The sequence below is a fragment of the Schistocerca nitens genome, chromosome 6 (genome assembly GCF_023898315.1).
Source record: "Schistocerca nitens isolate TAMUIC-IGC-003100 chromosome 6, iqSchNite1.1, whole genome shotgun sequence".
Taxonomy (NCBI): domain Eukaryota; kingdom Metazoa; phylum Arthropoda; class Insecta; order Orthoptera; family Acrididae; genus Schistocerca; species Schistocerca nitens.
The window spans coordinates 690,823,085-690,841,882 of record NC_064619.1 but is presented as its reverse complement, the minus strand read 5'-3'; positions in this window follow the sequence as shown (position 1 = coordinate 690,841,882).

Below are 18,798 nucleotides of genomic sequence, written 5' to 3'. Positions count from 1 at the left end.
TAACTTCAAAGTAGACACTCGCTGACAGGCATGCATACAATCGAATCATTAGTTTAATGGTTCATGGTTGCAAAATATAGACGCGAATTATTTAGAGATGAATGGGAAAACCGGTAGAAGTCACCCGCGGGGAGATCAGTTACGGGTTACGGAGAAATGTAGAAACATGCAATGCGACACACATCATACGACTTATATTAGAAGGCATGTCGAAGAAAGGCATAGCTGTGTTTGTAGCACTTGCAGACTTGGAAAAAACTTCTGACGGTGTTAAGTGGAATACATTCTTTGACATTAGCAGGAACAGCATACAGGAAGCAAAAGATATTTTCTACTTGTACGGAAACCAGAATGCAGTTAGAAGTGTGAAAGTACATGAAAGGGAGGCAGCGGCTGAGAAGGGAGTGAGACACGATTGTAACCTACCTCCGAAGTTCTTCAATCTGCACATAAAGCAAACAATAAAGGAAACCAAAGGAAAATTTGGAGTGGGAATTAAAGTTCAGCGAGAAGAAATAAAAACGTTGAGGTTTGCCTACGACATTGTAATTCTGTCAGAGACAGCAAAGGGCTTGAAAGAGCAGTTGAACAGAATGGACAAGAAAGATGGGTATCAATAACAGCAAAACAAGCGTAATTGAATGTCGTCGAATTAAATCAGGGCATGCTGAGGGAATTAGATTAGGAAAGGGACTCTAAAAATAGTGGATGAGTTTGCTACTTGGGTAGCAAAATAACTAATGATGCCTGTAGCAGAGAGGATATAAGATGTATACTGCAAATGCCAAGAAAAGCAGTTTTGAAGAAGATAAATTTGTTAACATAGAATATAGAATTCAGTGTTAGGAAGTCCTTTCAGAAGCTGCTTGTTTGGAATGTAGTCTTGAACTGAAGATAAAGGTGGACGATCAACACTTGAGACACGTACGGAGCAGAAACTTTTGAAACGTAGAAATAATTCAAAAGACAAGATCGCTAAAATGCTGTTTACTGGATAACCGGTTTCAACACACTAATAGTGCCATCATAGAGTCTGAATGTAGATTAACATTTGTAAACCATTTCGATATAACGATACATTAGGCAGACCAGCTGATATAAAATCATTGTCACATTTATATCAGCTGGTCTGCCTAATGTATCGTTGTATCCAAATGGTTTACAAATGTTAATCTACATTCAGATCCGATGGTGGCACCTTTAGTGTGCTGAAACCGGTTATCCAGTAAACAGCATTTAAGCGATCTTGGATTTTGAATTATATCTACAACAGTGGTTTTTTTTGTGGTTTTAGGGCGCACAACTACAATGGTCATTAGCGCCCAGACTAAGTTAGGAATGCACCGCGAGGCACAAGGTTAAAACAGCAACTACAAGGGACAATACTATAAAAGACATAGACAGGCAGAGGATTAAAAAAAAAACAGCATAATCAAATGTCCTTAGACAGGTTTGTCAAGTTGATAAAACAAAGAACGCGAGCAGCTGCTCCTGGGTCATCCGCTAAAATGTCATCCAGAGTACATGGCAGGCCAAGATCAACACGCAGTGTATTAAAATTCGGACAGGACGTTTAAATGTGGCGTACCGTCAGCAACTGCCCACATGGGCAGAACGGCGCCGGCGCAGCCGTCAGCAGATGGCGATGGCTGAACCGGCAGTGTCCAATTCGTAACCGGGCCAAAACGACCTCCTCCCGCCGAGAAGGGCGTGAAGAGGTCGTCCAAGCCGCGGGAAGAGGTTTCAAGGCCCGAAGCTTGTTGTCCGTAAGTGCAGCCCAATCGGCATGCCACAGCGATAAAATGCGCTGACAAATGATGATGGGACACAACAAGAAGCTGTCCGAGGCTGGAGGACCGAAGCCTTGGCCGCGGCATCTGCAGCTTCGTTCCCAGGGATGCCGACATGGCCATGAACCCACATAAAGGTAACCGGAGAAACGTCGTCCACCAGGTGCTGAAGAGAGCGTTGGATCCGGTGCACGAAAGGGTGAACCGGATACGGATCACTGAGGCTCTGGATGGCGCTCAGGGAATCGGAGCAGATGACATAAGCAGAATGTCGGTGGCGGCAGGTGTAAAGAACAGCCTGGTAGAGGGCAAATAGCTCAGCTGTGAAGGCCGAACAATGGCCATGGAGCCGGTATTTGAAACTGTGTGCCCCGACAATAAAAGAACACCCGACACCGTCATTGGTCTTAGAGCCATCTGTATAAATGAAGATGATATTAATGAACTTCGAACGAAGTTCGACAAAACGGGAGGGGTATACCGAACCGGGGGTAACCTCCTTTGGGAGTGAGCTGAGGTCAAGGTGAACGCGGACCTGAGCCTGGAGCCGTGGCGTTTGGCTCTCGCCCACTCGAAAGGTTGCAGAGAGTGAAAAATCAAGGTGCTGAAGGAGGCGACGAAAGCGAACTCCAGGGGGAGCAGGGCAGAGACATACAACCCGTATTGACGGTCGTGAGAGTCGTCAAAAAAGGAACGATAAGACGGGTGGTCGGGCATTGACAACAGCCGATAGGCATACCGACAAAGCAGTATATCGCGCCGGTAGGTTAGTGGCAATTCACCGGCTTCAGCAAGAAGACTCTCGACATGACTAGTATAGAACGCTCCTATCGCAAGACGTAAACCAAGATCTACAACAGTGTGAGAGCCCCACTACGCACTATGTGTTCACTTTTGAAACGTGTTGCCGTATAAGAACGTTGGAGATTAAATGGGCAGATCCAGCGAGTAATGAGGATGCACTGAATCAAACTGTAGAAAAATTAAATTTGAGGCACAAATTGACTGAAGGAAGAGACCGATTGTTAAAATACATCCTGAGGTATCATAGGATTCATCAGTTTGGTAATGGAGGGAAGTGATGGTCGGGGGGGGGGGGGGGGGTGGAAGAGGGAGAGCATAAATACGAAGAGGGAACCTTCATTTAGCATAGGATGGCAAACGTGTGGCTGTCGATGCTGATGAACTAATGTGCTGAGAATCCTCAGAAAAAATATAGACAGGAAGCGTATTCATCTGCCTCTTCAGTCACCTTTTCCATAAATAATACGGCAGCCAGGTTTGATCATTAGGAAAAACGTCCAACTGTAGTGAAATGTTGCCAACACTTTGACGAAGGGAGGACAGATGTCGGTTACGCTGATCGGGAAGTCCAAATGTTGCACCATGTGTGTTCCACCTCTTCGACCAGCTGATTCAATATCTGGGGATAAGTGATTTTCCGACGATGATGATAGCGGTTCTCGAATGGCTTCGTGACCAAGAAGCGAATTTCTGTCGTTGAGGAGCTGAAGAATCGGTAGAACTTTCGGAACGTTATTTGCAGAGGCTTGATGCCTATGTTGAAAAATAGTGGTATGTACCTGTGTCAGTGTGCAGTATTTAATAGAAGTTACTCGGCCTGCCATAATAAAGTTTAACTTAGGTTATGAATATTATTCTTGATGAATTATGTTAGCCAGGATCGCTAGCAATTCTTTTTGTTACTATGACCGTTTACGACAGATCAACGCTGTCATCATCGGATCTTGTAACATTATTACTTGTACATGCTTGTTACAATACTGAAAGTCACATAGTGATGTTGCACAACACCACTATGTGACTTTCAGTATTATAACAAGCATGTATAACTAATAAGGTTACAAGATCTGATGATGGCAGCATATATCTGCCGAAAACGTTCATAATAATGAAAAGAATTGCTAGCGATCTTGTCTAACTTGATTCTTAGGGAATAATGTAACATTCAGATCGTCCCCAACCTATCGAAGTGTCAAACATATACCACTTTTTGAAGTCCCCTTTTACTTCTCATGAACTAATATAAACTGAAACTGTAAGGTTCCAGACACCTTCTGAAGTCTTACGCATCTATGATGTGTATGTGCACACTAAATTGACGAAGGAAAATTTGTACCCGGGATGGGATTCGAACCCGAATCTCCTGCTCACTAGGAAGATGCGCCAACCACTGCACCACCCTGGCACAGTGACTTTACACAACAAAGCAGACTACCCTGGAAACCCTCCTTCCTCAGTCCAAAACTCCATTCATGCCTCAGCCTACTTGGTACTCCACCTAAATTCGATTAGCATTGCAGAGGCTACCCAACTGTGTAGGTATTAGAGTTGTGGCGATTCGTGAATGACTCGTTCATTTGAACGACTCTAAATAAAGAATCGTAGGAATCGAATCGTGATACGGACGAATCGTCGTTCAAAAGAATCGTAAGAACGATTGCGTGTTTCCGAGTCGTGACGATTCCAAGTTCCAACGACTCATCGATTCTTAGTACGCTATGTTTCGAAGGCAACTTCCGAATCGTGCCGAGTCGTGCCGAATGATTACGACCGCCAGATGGCAGTCAAGTGGAGGATGCGTGTGAACAAGGGAAGCTCGGAACGAACAAACGAAGTTCGTGGGCCGTAATATTACTCGTGAAAACCAAGCTGACACTTGGCGGTGTCGTCTTCTCACGTAAATAGTAGTGACAGCGACAAGTTCTCAGACAAATTAAAAGCAAAATACCTATGCTTTGTATTTAGAAGAAATGAAAGTTAAGCTAAGTTTGCCTTATGGGAGGGCTGTCAGCTGCGTTATGAATTACAAGTGTGATGTGGACTTGGAAAGACATCTTAGCACAGAAAAACATAGGATGATATGAGCCAAACCACGTCTGCCTCACAGCTAGATTTTGTTACTATAAAACAGACGTCTGAAGTTAGATACGTTCAAGCCACACAAACAAACTAGCAAACCACGTAATTTTGCACCACCTTTCGCACAAATCGACTCCTCTTTCCTGGCATACTGAAATAAAACAATAGATGCAATCAAATCAAACGTGAACTTTCATCAATTAAAGCATAACACGTATAAATCGAGAATCACACTTGTAACGTCATATGCATATTTACTCATAAATAAACTGTTTCTGGCATATTTTATCGTGACACAGTTCAATTCTAACCCCACTGATAATTTCAGACATGTCCTGCCATCTGTGAGTAAGATGTAGAACTATTTGCATTCCGTAAGAATCGTGAACGAATCGTAGGAATCGATTCGCAATGTGATATTGAATCGTAGGAATCGAATCGTGAAAAATAATCGTGTTGCCCAACTCTAGTAGGTATAGCATCTCAGCAGGCGAGATTCTCCCCCCCCCCACCCCCCCCCCACCCCTTTCGTTTGATACTGAGTTGTTATTCCAATACTGCCGGAGAGCCTCTGCAATGCTGTTCGAATTTAGGGAAAATCCAAAGTGGGATGAGGCGTGAATGGAAATTTTGATTGCGAATGAAGGTGTCCTAGGATAGTGTGTGCGGTAGAGCAAAGCCACTGTAGCAGGGTGACAGAGTGGTTAGCGCATCTGCCTACTGAGTAGGATACGTGCGTTCGAGTTCCAGCCTTGACAACCATTTTCATTTGTCGCTTCAGCCTGCATCTACACACAATGCACACATCAAAAAATGTTTTGCATCACCCCGGTTCCCAGAACTCCTGAAGATAGACGTTGACTGTGGATATTGTATAACAGACAGTCCCTTTGACTGTTCAGAGATGTCACTAAACCCGTCCAAAGATGTAAACAACCATGCATGAGCAGCTCCTATTAGACGGAGGGGGACCGACAGCCGATCAGTTGCAGTCATTCCACCAGGAAGGAAGTACACGGCTCGTGTTGTCTGTAGTTCAACCATGCCTAGACGGTCAATACCGCGGTCAGCATTGCTACTTTTGCCAGGAAGGGCTCTCAACAAGGGAAGTGTCCAGGCATCTCGGAGCGAACCAAAGCGATGTTGTTCGGATACGGGGAAGGGGGGGGGGGATACAGAGAGACAGGGACTGTCGATGACATGCCTCGCTCAGGCCGCCCAAGGGCTACTACTGCAGTGATTGACCGCTACCTACGGTTTACGGCTCGGAGGAACCCTGACAGCAACGCCACCATGTTGAATGATGCCTTTCCTGCAGCCACAGGACGTCGTGTTACGACTCAAACTGTGCGCAATAGGTTGCATGATGCGCAACTTCACTCCCGACGTCCATGGCGACGTCCATCTTTGCAACCGTGACACCATTCAGCGATGTACAGATGGGCCCAACAACATGCCGAATGGATCGCTCGGGATTGGCATCACATTCTCTTCACCGATGAGTGTCGCATATGCCTTCAACCAGATAATCGTCGGAGACGCGTTTGAGGGCAACCCGGCCAGACTGAACGCCTTAGACACACTGTCCAGCGAGTACAGCAAGGTGGAGTTTCCCTGCTGTTTTGGGGTGGCATTATGTGGGGCCGACGTATGCCGCTGGTGGTCATGGACGGTGCCGTAACGGCTATACGTGAATGCCATCCTCCGACCGATAGTGCAACCGTATCGGCAGCATATTGGCGAAGCATTCGTCCTCATGGACGACAATTCGTGTCCCCATCGTGCACATCTTGTGAATTACTTCCTTCAGGATAACGACATCGCTCGACTAGAGTGTCCAGGATGTTCTTCAGACATTAACCCTATCGAGCATGCTTGGGATAGACTGAAAAGGGCCGTTTATGGACGACGTGACCCACCAACCACTCTGAGGTATCTACGCCGAATCGCCGTTGAGGAGTGGGACACTCTGGACCCACAGTGCCTTGATGAACTTGTGGATAGTATGTCACGACGAATACAGGCATGCATCAATGCAAGAGGACGTGCTACTGGTTATTAGAGGTACCGGTGTGTACAGCAATCTGGACCACCACCTATGAAGGTGTCGCTATCTGGTGGTACAACATGCAGTATGTGCTTTTCATGAGCAACAAAAAGGGCGGAAATGATGTTTATGTTCATCTCTATTCCAATTTTCTCTACAGGTTCCGGAACTGTCCGAACCGAGATGATGCAAAACTTATTTTGATGTGAGTATAAACTGTTTTTTGTGTTATTCAGTTCATTTCTAAATATTTTAATATTTATTAGATACGACTCGAACATCCTTATCATATTGAATGTAATGTTGTTGTTGTGGTGGTCTTCAGTCCTGAGACTGGTTTGATGCAGCTCTCCATGCTACTGTATCCTGTGCAAGCTTCTTCATCTCCCAGTACCTACTGCAACCTACATCCATCTGAAGCTGCTTAGTGTATTCATCTCTTGGTCTCCCTCTACGAGTTTTACCCTCCACGCTGCCCTCCAATGCTAAATTTGTGATCCCTTGATGCCTCAGAACATGTCCTACCAACCGATCCCTTCTTCTAGTCTAGTTGTGCCACAAACTTCTCTTCTCCCCAATCCTATTCAATATCTCCTCATTAGTTACGTGATCTACCCACCTTATCTTCAGCATTCTTCTGTAGCACCACATTTCGAAAGCTTCTATTCTCTTCTTGTCCACACTAGTTATCGTCCATGTTTCACTTCCATACATGGCTACACTCCATACATATACTTTCAGGGACGACTTCCTGACACTTAAATCTATACTCGATGTTAACAAATTTCTCTTCTTCAGAAACGATTTCCTTGCCATTGCCAGTCTACATTTTATATCCTCTCTACTTCGACCATTATCAGTTATTTTACTCCCTAAATAGCAAAACTCCTTTACTACTTTAAGTGTCTCATTTCCTAATCTAATTCCCTCAGCATCACCCGATTTAATTTGACTACGTTCCATTATCCTCGTTTTGCTTTTGTTGATGTTCATCATATATCCTCCTTTCAAGACACTGTCCATTCCGTTCAACTGCTCTTCCAAGTCTTTTGCTGTCTCTGACAGAATTACAATGTCATCGGTGAACCTCAAAGATTTTACTTCTTCTCCATGAATTTTAATGCCTACTCCGAATTTTTCTTTTGTTTCCTTTACTGCTCGCTCAATATACAGATTGAATAACATCGGGGAGAGCATACAACCCTGTCTCACTCCTTTCCCAACCACTGCTTCCATTTCATGCCCCTCGACTCTTACAACTGCCATCTGGTTTCTGTACAAATTGTAAATAACCTTTCGCTCCCTGTATTTTACCCCTGCCACCTTCAGAATTTGAAAGAGAGTATTCCAGTTAACATTGTCAAAAGCTTTCTCTAAGTCTACAAATGCTAGAAACGTAGGTTTGCCTTTTCTTAATCTTTCTTCTAAGATAAGTCGTAAGGTTAGTATTGCCTCACGTGTTCCAACATTTCTACGGAATCCATACTGATCTTCCCCGAGGTCGGCTTCTACCAGTTTTTCCATTCGTCTGTAAAGAATTCGCGTTAGTATTTTGCAGCTTGGACTTATTAAACTGATAGTTCGGTAATTTTCACATCTGTCAACACCTGCTTTCTTTGGGATTGGAATTATTATATTCTTCTTGAAGTCTGAGGGTATTTTGCCTGTCTCATACATCTTGCTCACCAGATGGTAGAGTTTTGTCATGACTGGCTCTCCCAAGGCCGTCAGTAGTTCTAATGGAATGTTGTCTACTCCCGTGGCCTTGTTTCGACTCAGGTCTTTCAGTGCTCTGTCAAACTCTTCACGCGGTATCTTATCTCCCATTTCGTCTTCATCTACATTCTCTTCCATTTCCATAATATTGTCCTCAAGTACTTCGCCCTTGTATAAACCCTCTATATACTCCTTCCACCTTTCTGCCTTCCCTTCTTTGCTTAGAACTGGGTTTCCATCTGAGCTCTTGATATTCATGCAAGTGGTTCTCTTCTCTCCAAAGGTCTCTTTAATTTTCCTGTAGGCAGTATCTATCTTACTTCTAGTGAGACAAGCCTCTACATCCTTACATTTGTCCTCTAGCCATCCCTGCTTAGCCATTTTGCACTTCCTGTCGATTTCATTTTTGAGACGTTTGTATTCCTTTTTGCCTGCTTCATTTACTGCATTTTTATATTTTCTCCATTCATGAATTAAATTCAATATTTCTTCTGTTACCCAAGGATTTCTATTAGCCCTCGTCTTTTTACCTACTTGATCCTCAGCTGAATTCACTACTTCATCTCTCAGAGCTACCCATTCTTCTTCTACTGTATTTCTTTCCCCCGTTCCTGTCAATTGTTCCCTTATGCTCTCCCTGAAACTCTCTACAACCTCTCGTTCTTTCAGTTTATCCAGGTCCCATATCCTTAAATTCCCACCTTTTTGCAGTTTCTTCAGTTTCAATCTGCAGATCATAACCAATAGATTGTGGTCAGAAGCCACATCTGTCCCTGGAAATGTCTTACAATTTAAAACCTGGTTCCTAAATCTCTATCTTATCATTATATAATCTATCTGATACCTTTTAGTATCTCCAGGATTCTTCCAGGTATACAACCTTCTTTTATGATTCTTGAACCAAGTGTTAGCTATGATTAGGTTATGCTCTGTGCAAAATTCTTCAAGGCGGCTTCCTCTTTCATTTCTTCCCCCCAATCCATATTCACCTACTATGTTTCCTTCTCTCCCTTTTCCTACTGACGAATTCCAGTCACCCATGACTATTAAATTTTCATCTCCCTTCACTACCTGAATAATTTCTTTTATCTCGTCATACATTTCATCTATTTCTTCATCATCTGCAGAGCTAGTTGGCATATAAACTTGTACTACTGTAGTAGGCATGGGCTTTGTGTCTATCTTGGCCACAATAATGCGTTCACTATGCTGTTTGTAGTAGGTAACCCGCACTCCTATTTTTTTATTCATTATTAAACCTACTCCTGCATTACCCCTATTTGATTTTGTGTTTATAACCCTGTAATCACCTGACCAAAAGTCTTGTTCCTCCTGCCACCGAACTTCACTAATTCCCACTATATCTAACTTTAACCTATCCATTTCCCTTTTTAAATTTTCTAACCTACCTGCCCGATTAAGGGATCTGACATTCCACGCTCCGATCCGATCCGATCCGTAGAACGCCAGTTTTCTTTCTCGAATGTAATGTGCAGTACGTAAAATGGCTTGTTAGCTATAAGATAATGGTTGATGGCCCCCATCTTGTCAGATTGACGAAATTAATAAATAAATAAAAATAACATAAGTAAACAATTCGACTGCGGACTTCGATGAAAACTCATTCGCTTTTCGTTGAGCGTCCCAGATGATGCGGAAGTGCGAATGTCTGCGTACTAGCAGCTCCTAAACGAGTGATAATGCCACTGGAAGATGTGAATCAAGAGCAGTAAAGGGGGTAAAAAAAATTGCAAAATTGTTTAGACAAGATATCTGTATGATGCTAAAAGAGACAAATAACTCTAAGTAATGAAAAGTGTGAAGCCATCCACGTGAGTGTAAAGGAAATACGCTAAATTTCCATTATACTATAAATCACACAAATCTAAAAGGTTGTAAATTCAGCTAAATACGTAGGGATTACAATTACGAATAACTTAAACTGGAACGATCCAGTAGACAATGTTGTGGGAAAAGCAAACCAAAGCCAGCGATTTATTAACAGAACATTTAGGAAATGCAACAAGTCTACTAAAGAGACTGTTTACACCACCCTTGACCACCACCTGCTGCAGTATTCCCGTGCTGTGTGGAATCCGCGTCACATGGGACTGACGGAAGAGTATTGAAAACGTTGAAAGGAGGGCAGTTTGTTTTGTATCATCGCGAAATAGAAGTGCGAGGGTTAGGTGGGCGTGATAAGTGAATTCGGGTGCCAGACATTAAAACAAAGTCGTTTTTCATTGCGACTGTATCTTCCGGTGAAATTTCAACCTCCAACTTTCTCCTCCGAATGCGAAAAAAAATGTAGGCGCCCAGTTGCGTATGGAGAAATGATCATCGTAATAAAATAAGAGAAATCAGAGCTCGCACTAAAAGATTTAAGTGCTCATTTTTCCCTCATGCCGTTCGAGAGTGGAAAAGTAGGGAGATGGCTTGAAGGTGGTTCAGTGAACCATCCGACGGTACATAATTGTCAGTTGCAGAGTAATGATATATATGTACATGCAGATGAGTAGACGTAAAGGAATAGGAGATGCTGCGTCCCCTGCGAAGCCCAGCTCGCTGAAATCGCAGCAGCGGAAAGATTTTTTTCCGCGCCGCGGATTGCTCCGAACAATTTCAGTGTCGGCGGCGAATCCCTTTAGGCGAGTAATCACCGTAGGCGCAATAAAATAGCGTTCTTAATCCGCGCAAGTTTATTTCCAGCGCGGCGGGTGTAAAACGCTCGGCGACACTCACTCACGCCGAGGCGAGCGCTGCGCGCTGTATGTGCTGTTACGTGTTGTGTGGTCCACACGCGGCGAATTTGGGTGCCGGCCGCGAGTCGATACCACCGTTTCGCCGCCATCAGGCGCCTCACATTGCACAGGCCCGAGCGCAATCTCGCGACGCGGCTGCACAGCTTCCCAGCTCCGCCACGCAAAAAAAAAAGAGGGTTGAAGAGGGGTAAGGAGACGGGAAGTGAAACAAGATGAAAAAGAAAAAAAGATATTTATGCGAGGTGACAATAAAAACGCCTGCTACAGGCGAAGATCGATGACGGGAAGGGGGTGGCGGGAGTGGGGGGGGGGGGGGGGCTGTAAAATCGCGCCTCGGGGCGGACAAAGGACGGCGGCAATAAAACAGAAGAAAGCCGGCGTTGGCAACATGGCGGCTGCACCTGGCGCCGGATGCTGCTGCCCCTCGCCTCGCATTTAGGGCACGGGCCCATATTGTCGGCGGCCATCGCTCCCTCTGAAAGCTAAAAGCTGCCACCGCCCTGCGTAAATAACGCGACGTGTCTGTTCCTTGGTGAGCGAGTCAAACGACAGCGCCCCCCGTGGCAGCGCAGCGTTATTTCCTGCCAAAGCACGCGTACCTAGACTACAGGCGTTGCACAGTCTAAGTGACGAAAGCATATTTTTTTACGTTTTGCAAGATCGCCGCAATGGAGAGAAACAGCGAGCCCGCAGATGACGATTTTTAATTCCATTTAATTCCAGAGTTAGATGGCTGACATTGTCTACATCAACTTACTATCATTGATGGAAAAAAATATATTCAAGTTAAGGTAGCAAGTAATCTACATAAGTGAATGTCCAGCAGTTGTGTGAAAATAAGTAAAAAAATGTTTTTTAGTTTTAAAAATTGATTAAAACAGTTTAATAAAACCATATGTTATTTAGAAAGGGTATTAGACACTGTTTTTAACCTGTGATTGAAAACATTTCATTTTAAAATAGCAGTCCTTAGTAGTATTCGGACAGACAGACAGCAGAAACGCTACACGAAAAATAGTATTAATCATTTTGGCGGGACTTTAAAACATTGCCGGCCGCGGTGGCCAAGCGACAGCGACGGTCGCAGGTTCGAATCCTGACTCGGGCATGGATGTGTGTGATGTCCTTAGGTTAGTTAGCTTTAAGTACACTCCTGGAAATTGAAATAAGAACACCGTGAATTCATTGTCCCAGGAAGGGGAAACTTTATTGACACATTCCCGGGGTCAGATACATCACATGATCACACTGACAGAACCACAGGCACATAGACACAGGCAACAGAGCATGCACAATGTCGGCACTAGTACAGTGTATATCCACCTTTCGCAGCAATGCAGGCTGCTATTCTCCCATGGAGACGATCGTAGAGATGCTGGATGTAGTCCTGTGGAACGGCTTGCCATGCCATTTCCACCTGGCGCCTCAGTTGGACCATCGTTCGTGCCGGACGTGCAGACCGCGTGAGACGACGCTTCATCCAGTCCCAAACATGCTCAATGGGGGACAGATCCGGAGATCTTGCTGGCCAGGGTAGTTGACTTACACCTTCTAGAGCACGTTGGGTGGCACGGGATACATGCGGACGTGCATTGTCCTGTTGGAACAGCAAGTTCCCTTGCCGGTCTAGGAATGGTAGAACGATGGGTTCGATGACGGTTTGGATGTACCGTGCACTATTCAGTGTCCCCTCGACGATCACCAGTGGTGTACGGTCAGTGTAGGAGATCGCTCCCCACACCATGATGCCGGGTGTTGGCCCTGTGTGCCTCGGTCGTATGCAGTCCTGATTGTGGCGCTCACCTGCACGGCGCCAAACACGCATACGACCATCATTGGCACCAAGGCAGAAGCGACTCTCATCGCTGAAGACGACACGTCTCCATTCGTCCCTCCATTCACGCCTGTCGCGACACCACTGGAGGCGGGCTGCACGATGTTGGGGCGTGAGCGGAAGACGGCCTAACGGTGTGCGGGACCGTAGCCCAGCTTCATGGAGACGGTTGCGAATGGTCCTCGCCGATACCCCAGGAGCAACAGTGTCCCTAATTTGCTGGGAAGTGGCGGTGCGGTCCCCTACGGCAGTGCGTAGGATCCTACGGTCTTGGCGTGCATCCGTGCGTCGCTGCGGTCCGGTCCCAGGTCGACGGGCACGTGCACCTTCCGCCGACCACTGGCGACAACATCGATGTACTGTGGAGACCTCACGCCCCACGTGTTGAGCAATTCGGCGGTACGTCCACCCGGCCTCCCGCATGCCCACTATAGGCCCTCGCTCAAAGTCCGTCAACTGCACATACGGTTCACGTCCACGCTGTCGCGGCATGCTACCAGTGTTAAAGACTGCGATGGAGCTCCGTATGCCACGGCAAACTGGCTGACACTGACGGCGGCGGTGCACAAATGCTGCGCAGCTAGCGCCATTCGACGGCCAACACCGCGGTTCCTGGTGTGTCCGCTGTGCCGTGCGTGTGATCATTGCTTGTACAGCCCTCTCGCAGTGTCCGGAGCAAGTATGGTGGGTCTGACACACCGGTGTCAATGTGTTCTTTTTTCCATTTCCAGGAGTGTAGTTCTAACTTCTAGGGGACTGATGATCTCAGATGTTAAGACCCATAGTGCTCAGAGCCTTTTAAAATATTGGTCTTTCGTCGCTTTTTTTTGTGTGTGTTATCAGTCTTCTGACTGGTTTGATGTGGCCCGCCACGAATTCCTCTCCTGTGGCAACCTCTTCACCTCAGAGTAGCACTCGCAACCTCCGTCCTCAATCATTTGCTGGATGTATTCCAATCTCTGTCTTCCTCAACAGTTTTTGCCCTCTACAGGTTCCTCTAGTACCATTGAAGATATTCTCTGATTTCTTAACAGATGCCGTATCATCCTGACCCTTCTCCTTGTCAGTGTTTTCCACATGTGCCTTTCTTCTCCAATTCTGCGCAGAACCTCCTCATTCCTTACCTTATCAGTCCACCTAATTTTCAAAATTTTTCTGTAGTACCGCATCTCGAATGCTTCGAGTGACTTCTTTACCGGTTTTCCCACAGTCCATGCTTCACTACCGTACAATGCTGAGCTCCAAACGTACATACTTAGAAATTTCTTCCTCAAATTAAGGCCTATGTTTCATCTAACAGACTTCTCTTTGCCAAGAATGCCCTTTTTGCAGTGCTAGTCTGCTTTTGATGCCATCCTTGCTTCATCCGTCATTGCTTATTTTGCCGCCTAGGTAACAGAATTCCTTAACTTCATCTATTTCGTCGTCATAAATCCTGATGTTAAGTTTCTCGCTTTTCTCATTTCTGCTACTTGTCATTACTTTCAAAATGGTTCAAATGGCTCTGAGCACTATGGGCCTCAACATCTGTGGTCATAAGTCCCCTAGAACTTAAAACTACTTAAACTTAACCAACCTAAGGACATCACACACATCCATGCCCGAGGCAGGAGTCGAACCTGCGACCGTAGCAGTCGCGCGGTTCCTGACTGAGCGCCTAGGACCGCTAGACCACCGCGGCCGGCTCATTACTTTCATCTTTCATCGATTTACTCTCTCTCCATATTCTGTACTAATTAGACTGTTTATTCCATTCAGCAGATCATGTAATTCTTCTTGACTTTCACTCAAGATAGCAATGTCTTCAGCGAATCATTAACATCCTACCACCTCGAATTTTAATCCAACTCCTGAACCTTTGTTTTATTTCCACCATTGCTTCTTCGGTACGCAGATTGAACACTAGGGGTGAAAGACTACACGTATTACGCCCTTTTTAATCCGAGCCTTTCCTTCTTGGTCGTCCTCTCTTCAAATGTGTGTGAATTTCTAAGGGACCAAACTACTGAGGTCATCGGCCCCTAAACTTACACACTACTTAAACTAACTTATGCCCGAGGGAGGACTCGAACCTCCGGCGGGAGGGGCCACGCAATCCGTGACATGGCGCGTCTGACCGCGTAGCTACTACGCGCGGCCGCCCTCTCTTATTACTCCCTCTTGGCTTTTGTACGTATTGTATATTACATGTCTCTCCCTTTAGCTTATCCCTATTTTTCTCAGAATTTCGAACATCCTTGCATTACTTTACATTGTCGAACGCTCAGGTCGACAAATCCAACGAACGTGTCTCGATATTTCTTTAGTCTCGCTTCCATTGTCAACCGAAACGTCATAATTGCCTCTGTGGTGCCTTTACCTTTCCTAAAAGCAAACTGGTCGTCATCTAACACATCCTCAAGTTTCTTTTTCATTCTTCTGTATATTATTCTTGTGAAAAAATTGGATGCATGAGCTGTCAAGCCGATTGTGCGATATTTGTTTCACTTCTCAGCTCTTTCAGTTTTTGGAATTTTGTGAATGATATTTTTTCGAAAATCAGATGGTATGTTGCCAGACTCATACATTCTACACACCAACGTGAACAGTCGCTTTGTTGCCACTTCCCGCAGTGATTTTAGAAATTCTGATGGAATGTTATCTATTCCTTCTGCCTTATTAGATCTTAAGTTCTGCAAAACTCCTTCAAATTATGATTCTAGTACTGGATCCCCTAGCTCTTCTACATAGAGTCCGGTTTCTTCTTCTACCACATCAGACAAAGCTTCCCCCTTATAGAGAGAGGTCTTCATTATACTCTTTCCACCTATTCGCTCTCTCCTCTGCATGTAACAGTGCAATTCCCATTGCATTCCACATGTTATTACTCTTGTTTTTAATTTCACAGGAGGTTGGTTTGACTTTCCTATATGCTGTATCAGTCTTTCAGTCGATCATTTCTTTTTCGATTTCCTCACGTTTTTATAGAGCCGACTTTTCTCCACACTTCCTATTTATTTCATTCCTCAGAGACTTTTATTTCTGTATTCTTGAACTTCCCTGAACATTTTTCTGCTTCCTTCTTTCACCGATGAAATCAAGTATTTCTTCTATTACCCATGGTTTCTTCGCAGTTACCTTCTTTCTATCTATGTGTTTTTTTCCAACTTTGTTAGCGTGTTACACACATTAAATGTCACTTAACCTCTACTTACTTTGCAAACGAAAGCATTGTTTGCACCTTTCTTTGAATCCTACGTGTATGTAGCTTTTCAGTCTCTTGAGTTACACGATCTCTAGGAGAATTTTTGTCTATAAACTTCAGCTTAGCTTCCTAGCACAAACGACTGGCTTCCTGCTCGCCCACGTGTTTCTACTTGTCGGCATGCCGCTTAACACACGCCCTGTAAAAGTTCTGATACGAATTCTAGTTTCTGCTTCACACAATCTAATATGAAACATTTTACATTAACTTCAAAATCAGTGAACTTCTCAGCTGTTCTTCAATTCTCACTGCCTGACGTAGTTAAAAATGCTTGAATTGCTAGATGACAAAAGGTCTGACATCGTTTGACAAAACACATTCCAAAGTTTAACTTTGCTGTGTCAGGATTACAAAACACACAAAATATTACAAATCGGGTATACCTAATCAACCTATACATTAAATCTGATAGCAAATGCTTGGTTCCTACATTCAAGGGTCGGTACTGTTAGAATTAGCAAAATCCACATTGCGTTGCTGCATACTTAAAACTAAATATACAAAATTTCATTACCTCATAGAACTGTATTATGCTGCGTCCATAGGCCAACAGGTAAATTCTCGCAGCTAGCCACTAGTTTTAAGTCTTACATCCTACCTTTAACAGAATGTAACAGCAACTGCTACTGCCCTCCACGCGCCCCTACTTCCAATCGATTCTGCCACTCAGGCAACATCTTTGGTTCCGTGGTGTCAAAGATACAACGTCTTCTACATGTGATAACAATTTCATGTCATTTTACATAAAACATATTACAAAATCGAACACCACGTACAAGTGGACCCCTCACAACATAATAATAAATTCACTAATACAAAAAGAGCTCGTAAACGCTTATATGTGATTCATACTGCCTGTAAAAAAGTGTAAGCTGGACAACAAGTGTACAACCAAGTACTGGTGCTAATAAATGCGTGTCCTGAGGCTGACCTCAGGGTAAGGGTGAAAGTATGATAAAATAATAAACAAAACCGTACAGTAGTCATTAGGCATAAACAAAAATGTAAGTGCAGCATTATAAGTAATGTATAAAAACCTAACGATAAATAAAATAAGTAAATACCAACGACATGTGGCGCTGTGGATGGGTAACTTGAGATCTAATCTCCAAACAGCTGAAGTGAGGTCAATAGCATGTTAGCAGGAAATCTGTCAGCAAAAAAAAAAAAAAAAAAAATTGGCGAAGCGCAGCGTATAGGTCTAACTAGTAAATGGAGTAAGTGGAGAGAGAATTCTCAATCATTGGCTTTGGTACTGAGTTATTTTATTTGTCATTAGGTTTTTATATGTTACTTATTATACTCATTATTGCTTATGCCATCTGTCAACTACAGTTGTATATGGTTTTGTTTTATTATTTCATAGTACGTTTACCCCCATCCTGAGACCAACCACAAAGTATGGATGTCATTAGTTGGTTAGCTTCAATTCTAGCATAATGTTTGCATTTGTTGTTTTGGCTTCTTTATACCATTTTTGCACAGGAACAGTGAACCACATGAAAGCGTGTGCGAGCTTTTATTACATCAGTGGATTCTCTATTGTATTTCTTAGAGCTCTTGGTTTTCTTAGAATATGTTGCATGCATCTTATTGCTGACACTCGCAAATACTACAATAGTTATAAATATATACCATTTTTTGTGTTGAAAGTTTTATAATTTTTTAAACGTTTAGTATTGATTTTAATATTCTGATCTGACTTCTACATATTTACGAACTACCAGAATGCTGGAGTAACTTGGGTCAGCAACTTCTGTTAATCAATAGAACGAAAAACGAATCCAAGTTGCAAACAACTTCAGTAAATAAAAGGACCCCAGACAAATTTCCGACCGAGACCCATTTTCAAATCAATGAAATAAAGTCGAAAATGGCATATTCGAAGATGTCAACAAAAAGTGAAATGTACATTCCCAGTAGATACAGATAACTGAAAAATAAAATATTTGTAACCTGGACTTGTTTTTCCTTCTATTGTTCTACTTATTTGTGGTATATTTTTCTGTGCAGCCTTCAGAAGATGGACACTAATTTTCTGAAAACGGTTAAGGAAATTAAAGTTCTTTTCTGCAACTGGCTGCTGATTATTTCCATACAAAGATAGTTTAAATTAAAAAATTTTGAATGTATTAACAACGTTTTATAAAATATCTGTAACTAATAATTCATAAATGCAATGTGTGTGATGTGTAATTAGAAAAAGGATGATGTGAATTTTTCACAAAAAATTATTACATATGTGTTAATTAAGATATATTTCATGAATTTTATATTCAGATGATGCAGATGTAAGAGTTAAACGAAAAGATAAAACTAAAAAAGAACCATAGCAATATTTGAACCAGCGATCTACTGCTTACCCAATTACCAGCCTCTTATGCTACTGAGTGAGCCACGTGGCCCATGATAAAAATAGCCTTAGCTTTAGTAAGTTAAAGAACCTCAAAAAGCTTCAAATCTGGTTTTGTGAAGTATTTTTTAGAGTTGCACAGAACTGATTTGGAAGATCGACATTTGAG